Genomic DNA, 6,055 nt, shown 5'->3' with positions numbered 1-6,055 from the left:
TTTCCCTCCTTCTCTTTGCCCCCATTCTGCTCTGTTTGTTTTTTTTTCCCCCTCACACTTCTTTTTTTCTTTTCCTGTATTTACTTAGTAACCTATCCAAATCTTTCACTGTTACAAATGCCTCATAAAGCATCCAATTACTTAATCAGTAGAAATTCCTGGATTCGCTGGGCCAATGGGAATGCCAAATCGTAAGGCTTTTTGCGCGTTACCAAATGGCCTCTAGAAAGGATCCCTGAATTTTCACCCCAGAAGCAGTTTCCATTCTTGACATCCTTCTTAGAAGATACTTCTCTATCGTGAGTCCAAGCCCACCTCTCTTTCTTTAACTTGGATGTAGAGCTATGTGAAATAAATCAAATTTTTCTTCTACAAGGCAGTCCTTCAAATGTTTGATTAAAACTATTGTTCGCTTCCCTGGTGGCGCAGTGGTTGAGAGTCCACCTGCCGATGCAGGGGACACGGGTTCGTGCCCCGGTCCAGGAGGATCCCACATGCCGCGGAGCGGCTGGGCCCGTGAGCCATGGCCGCTGAGCCTGCGCGTCCGGAGCCTGTGCTCCGCAACGGGAGAGGCCACAGCAGTGAGAGGCCCTCGTACCGCAAAAAAAAACAAAAACAAAAACAAAAGCTATTGTTCGCCCATAAGTCTTCATTGTTCTATCTTCAAGAGACCTAGTTCCTTCAGCAGTTCTCTGAGAATAGGACATCAAGCTCTTTTAGCTGACAACAGACAAATTGTATTCTGTTCCAAGAAAAGCAGCGTCTCTCTTAACTTATGATATTATTTTGTGAACAATATTTCAGTTGAATTTGGACCTCACAGTACCCTTTGAAAATCTTTGGATATGAATACCCTACTTCTATCAAGGTACCAGCTCGTCTGGCAGCCATGCCAACCTGTCTCATACTCAGAAAAAACTGTGAGCCATTCATTCACATGAAATCATTTTGACATGTTTGTCTTACCTTGTACTATGCGCTTAGGTGGTTTAACATAATGTAGACTATTACGTTTATCTTTATTAAATGTCATCTTATAAATACAAATGTGTCTTTCTAGCCCAAGGTCACTCCTTACTATTGTGCACAGTCTAATTCTAGAGAACATCATTTATATTAGTAGTTATCTTAGTTATTTATTTATTACCATAATTTTCCAGAAAATGACAGTAGAGTCTTGAGGAGGGGACAGCTTGTTTCTAATTCACCCACCTAAAAGTGCCATTCGGACGACCAGAAAGAATGCTTCCAGTGTCAAAATTGGAGAAATACTAAATCTGAAATCCAGTATTTTAAATATTTTCCCAAGATGTATTATATTCTAAACCTCATAATAGTGTCTAATATATCATCATGGAAGTTGATGATTAAAAAACTGTTCAGAATAGGGCCAAAAAGAAAGGCTTATGCATACCACTAAAGACCATTCTCCAGTTTTTCTTGAAATTATTTATATACCATCTAGGAAAAGCCATTCAACCAGTTGTGAATCTCCTATTCAGTCCACTTTTGGACTGTTCAAAAGTGTATCACTTTATTACCGGTATTGTTGGGGAGGTTCATAATATACGTTTATTGGGGAAATTTTGTAAAATACATAAGAAAATAAAGAAGATAATCAAAATCACCCAGAGATAATCACTGTAAATATTTTTGTGTTATTGCTGTTCTTTGAAAATACTGATATCACTAACCTCTGAATAAGCTCACCAAAAAGAGAAAAAGAAAGCATAAACACTATTAGGAATGAAAACAGGAACAGGGATAAATTTACAGTAGATATTAAATCTATCATAGGACTAGAACAGAAATAGATTTTATACCAATATATTGAAAACGTAAGTGGATAATTTCTTAGAAAAGCAAATTATTCAAAACTCAGTAAAAACAAGAACCATGAATACATCCATAACAGTTTAAGAAACTGACACATTAGTTTAACATTTACTCAGAAAAAGAAAGACCAGACCCAAATAGTTTCATGAAACCAGCGAGAAAATGTTAATCCCTGTCATATAAAAATTCTTCTAGAGATCTGAGCAAAGAAAAGATGCCCAGTTCATTTTAGGATTTCGTATAATCTTAACTAGATGACGGCAGTCTGAGAAAGGAAAATTGTAATGCAATTTCTCTCACGAAGCTGATGCAAAAATTCTTAATAAATATTTCAATAAAATTCACTAATTATAAGTCATGTAAAATAACATGACCAGACGGGATTTATTTGCTAATGAAAGGAAGCCTTAGCATTAGAAAAAATAAACATTCATACAATTCACAGCAACTAGGAGATTAAAGGAGAAAACACACGTGACTATCTCAATATACACATAAACGACATTTTATGATATTCAACAGCCATTAAGGATTTAGAAAAGAAGTAAAACAAACTAGTAATAGAAAAAAATTCTTAAAGTATATCTACATATGTATAGCTACAGAAACTCCATGTCACATCAGATCATAAAGGTATTCCTCTTAAATCCATGAAAATGATATACCTCTTCTAAAATGTGTTGAGCTAGGTTTTGGCCACTGGTTCTTTTTTTATTGTTATTGAGGTATAACTGACATATAGCGTTATACTAGTTTTAGGCATACAACATAATGATTCAATATTTGTATGTACTGCAAAAATGATCACCACCAGAAACAGAGGCACAGATGTGGAGAACAAACATACGGACACCATGGGGGGGAAAGCGGGGGCGGGGGTGGTGGTGGTGGTGGGATGAATTGGGAGATTGGGATTGACATGTATACACTAATATGTATAAAATAGATAACTAATAAGAACCGCTGTAGAAAAATAAATAAAATTAAATTTAAAAAAAAGATCACCACCATAAGTCTAGTTTACATCTGTCACCATACACAGTTAAAAATTTCCTTCTTGTGATGAGAACTTTTAAGATCTGCTCTCTTAGCAATTTTCAAATATGCAGTACAGGATTATTAACTATAATCACCATGCTGTACATTACACCCCGGACTTCTTTATTTTATAACCGGAAGTTTGTACCTTTTGACCATCTTCACCATTTCCCACAACCACCACCCCCCGCCTCTGGCAACCATCAATCTGTTCTCTGGATCTATAAGCTCAGGGTTTTTTTCTTCGATTCCACATGTAAGTGAGATCATACAGTATTTGTCTTTCTCTGTCTGACTTGTTTCACGTAGCATAATGCCCTCAAGGTCCACCCATGTCACAAATGGCAATATTTCATTATTTTTATGGCTGAGTAAATATATATATATGCATGCCACATCTTCCTTATCCATTCATCCATCAGTGGACACCTAGGTTGCTTCCATGTCTTGGCTATTGTGAATAGTGCTGTAATGAACATGGGGGTGTTGGCCACTGGTTCTTTGATGACATTTTTCTGTTGACGTTTTCTGTTTCATGTCTGTCTACAGCCCATCCTCTAGGATTTTCCCCTAGAAAGGTTCATTTGAGCAACAGTACCCAAATTCTGGCATGTCCAAAGCTCTTTTTACTTGAGTCTTTACATTGGAAAGAGCTTAACTAGACAGAGAATCGTTGGCTCCTGCTTTCTTAGCTCAATCTCTTGTAGTTGCTGCTCTGTTGTGCGCTCAGGTTCCATGTTTCTGCAGGTAACTCTAATGTCCACCTCATTTTCTCTCCCTTAACCTCATTTTATCTTTTTGCTTGACCACCTAAAGGATTCCCTTCAAAACTTTTTCTGAGACATTTCTTTACACTGACCATCCTGAATGACTTCTCACTGATAAAATGGTTACCTTTTCATTAAATAGATTTTAGACTTTTTATTTCAGAAAAGCTCTCTTGCATTATATTTTAAGATAATGATTCTATTCCATTGGTTTGACTTTCTTTGCGAATCACAGCTATGCATATGTTGGCTATGTTGCCTTGTTTCTCTGATCCTTCTTTATCCTTTTTATCTCTGCACCATTTCTATGCTCTTTTCATTCTTGTCTTTTGTGTCCCTTTATTTACCTTCCTTTCCTTCAATTCTGCCAGTTCCTATTTCACATCCTCCAGCTGTCTACCAGCGACCTTCGTTTTCTCACTTTTTTCCCTGAGTTCTTATCATTCTGCTTTGTGATCTTCCTTTATAGCTGTAATTGCTTCATGAATTACTGTTTCTAATTTGGGTTATGCTTTTAAACTTTGTGGCAACATATTTTCCTGGTACATTTTCATTATTTATAAGAAATTTGTGGCTGCTGTTTTCCATATTCCCTATAGGACCTGCATGCATGTTCCTTTTATGTTACTCTTATTTGAACAAGTTTTTTGGTTTGGGTTTGTTTTTTTTTTAACTATTCAAACAGTTTAATATATCTTTTTTCAGAAGAACTCTGCTGGCGGTAAATCTTCACAATCGCACTTACATTTTAAAATTCGGAGACTTGGAACTATCACAAGAAGTGCTAGAAGCCTCCTAGATATACATTTTATTTAAATTTCATGGTACTGAAATTTCAAAGTACTTATTTAGTACTCTGAATGTAAAATAGCCCTAGATCGTAAAGGAAAAATACAGTCAAATTTGAAATCAGATTGTAATCTTTGGGCAAGCTGTTAGGGCTGTAGTGATTCCTCTTCCATTTTGAGCTTTTAAAATAGTGACTGTTGGGCTTCCCTGGTGGCGCAATGGTTGAGAGTCCGCCTGCCGATGCAGGGGACACGGGTTCGTGCCCCGGTCCGGGAAGATCCCGCGTGCCGCAGAGCGGCTGGGCCCGTGAGCCATGGCTGCTGAGCCTGTGCGTCCGGAGCCTGTGCTCCGCAACGGGAGAGGCCACAACAGTGAGAGGCCCGCGTACCGCAAAAAAAAAAAAAAAAAACAGTATAAGGAAGAATGATGAGATCAACATTCACCATTCTTGGATCTTCAGCAAATTCAGGATCAATGTAGAAAAATACTGGCATATCTACTCCCTCTTGTGGATTAAGCCCTTGTTCTTCAAAACAGAAGCACTGTATTTTATTGAAATACTGTCCAGCTTCAAATGGTACAACATTGTATGTAGAAATTCCATTTACTGGTTTGTCAGTAGGAGTCTTAGCTTTATAAAACGCCAGTGCAGTCTCCCCTGGCACTACGTATATTTCTGTTTGCTGAGGTCTAAAGTTCCACTGGAGACTTGCATGCACATCTGCATTCAAGGTGACTTCAGTGATGCGATCCTTAACAGGTACCATGTTTCCAGTCTGGTCTGCTGCATGACCTGCTACTGCTGATTCTCCAGGTCCAGTAGTCTGGCAGTAGAGCCGGTAAAGGGGCACGGCGGCTCAGGACGCCCCCCAGCATGCCCACGGCCGCAGCGGCCAAGTTCGTGAGGAGTGTCTTGTTCGGCCGCCGCCAATCCTCGTCCTGTGCGCGCGTGAGGGGGTTTGTGCTCTTCGGCCGCCGCGGCGGCCGCACCGCCAGGCTCGGGCGCCTCCCCGTCCCGGGTCGTCTCAGCTCCCTCTAGGCGCCCCCTGTCCCGCTCCTCCCCGACCGGAGACGAGGCTCTACCCTCTCCGCAGCCCTGGTCCGGTTCCCAGGGTGATTCCAGGGCCACCCGCGGAGAGCGACGCGCCTTCATCCCGGACGCCAGAGCCCTCCCATGGCCTGAACAAGTCGTTGTTGTTTTCTAAGAGAATCAGAAGGTAGGCAGTCATTTTTCAAGCATTCATGAACCAAGGGCTTCCTTTGCTGTTGCTACAGTTATACACTGTTTCTTCATAGTATGATGCATCTGTGTGCTCACACAACCTCTGACTTTCAGACAAAACCTAGTTCTTTTCTCCCTCGGTTACTTTATGGATGACCCCGCAGATTGCCAGTCATGTGGGGACAGAAATGATACAGTCATTTTTAGAAAGAATTTTTCTGGCCCTTAGTGAGATTTGCCCATTCACCCTCCACCACCTACATTAGTCCCTGCCTTTCCACAGTGCAATGCGCTCGCTCAGACTGAGGTCCTCACTTCGGGGGAGGGTGTATTTGGCAAAGCTTTCCGAGCTCTGCTACAGCTAGGTCCCCTTCATACCTCTCATTTACCTGCCACGTTACTA

General features: G+C 40.4%; 1 protein-coding gene and 1 pseudogene across 6 annotated transcripts in view; one reads left to right on the top strand and one right to left on the bottom strand.

Moving 5' to 3' along the window:
- The window catches only part of LOC103069376 (cytochrome c oxidase assembly protein COX11, mitochondrial-like), a 10,997-nt pseudogene extending 5,391 nt beyond the window's left edge, over positions 1–5,606 (bottom strand).
- The window catches only part of DLGAP1 (DLG associated protein 1), a 325,804-nt gene that overhangs the window by 25,082 nt on the left and 294,667 nt on the right, over positions 1–6,055 (top strand). The window lies entirely within an intron of this gene.

Source organism: Lipotes vexillifer, unplaced genomic scaffold, assembly GCF_000442215.2.
Source record: "Lipotes vexillifer unplaced genomic scaffold, Lipotes_vexillifer_v1.1 scaffold429, whole genome shotgun sequence".
NCBI lineage: Eukaryota > Metazoa > Chordata > Mammalia > Artiodactyla > Lipotidae > Lipotes > Lipotes vexillifer.
The sequence above is the reverse complement of the archived record's forward strand: the minus strand, read 5'-3'. Positions and strand labels throughout refer to the sequence as shown.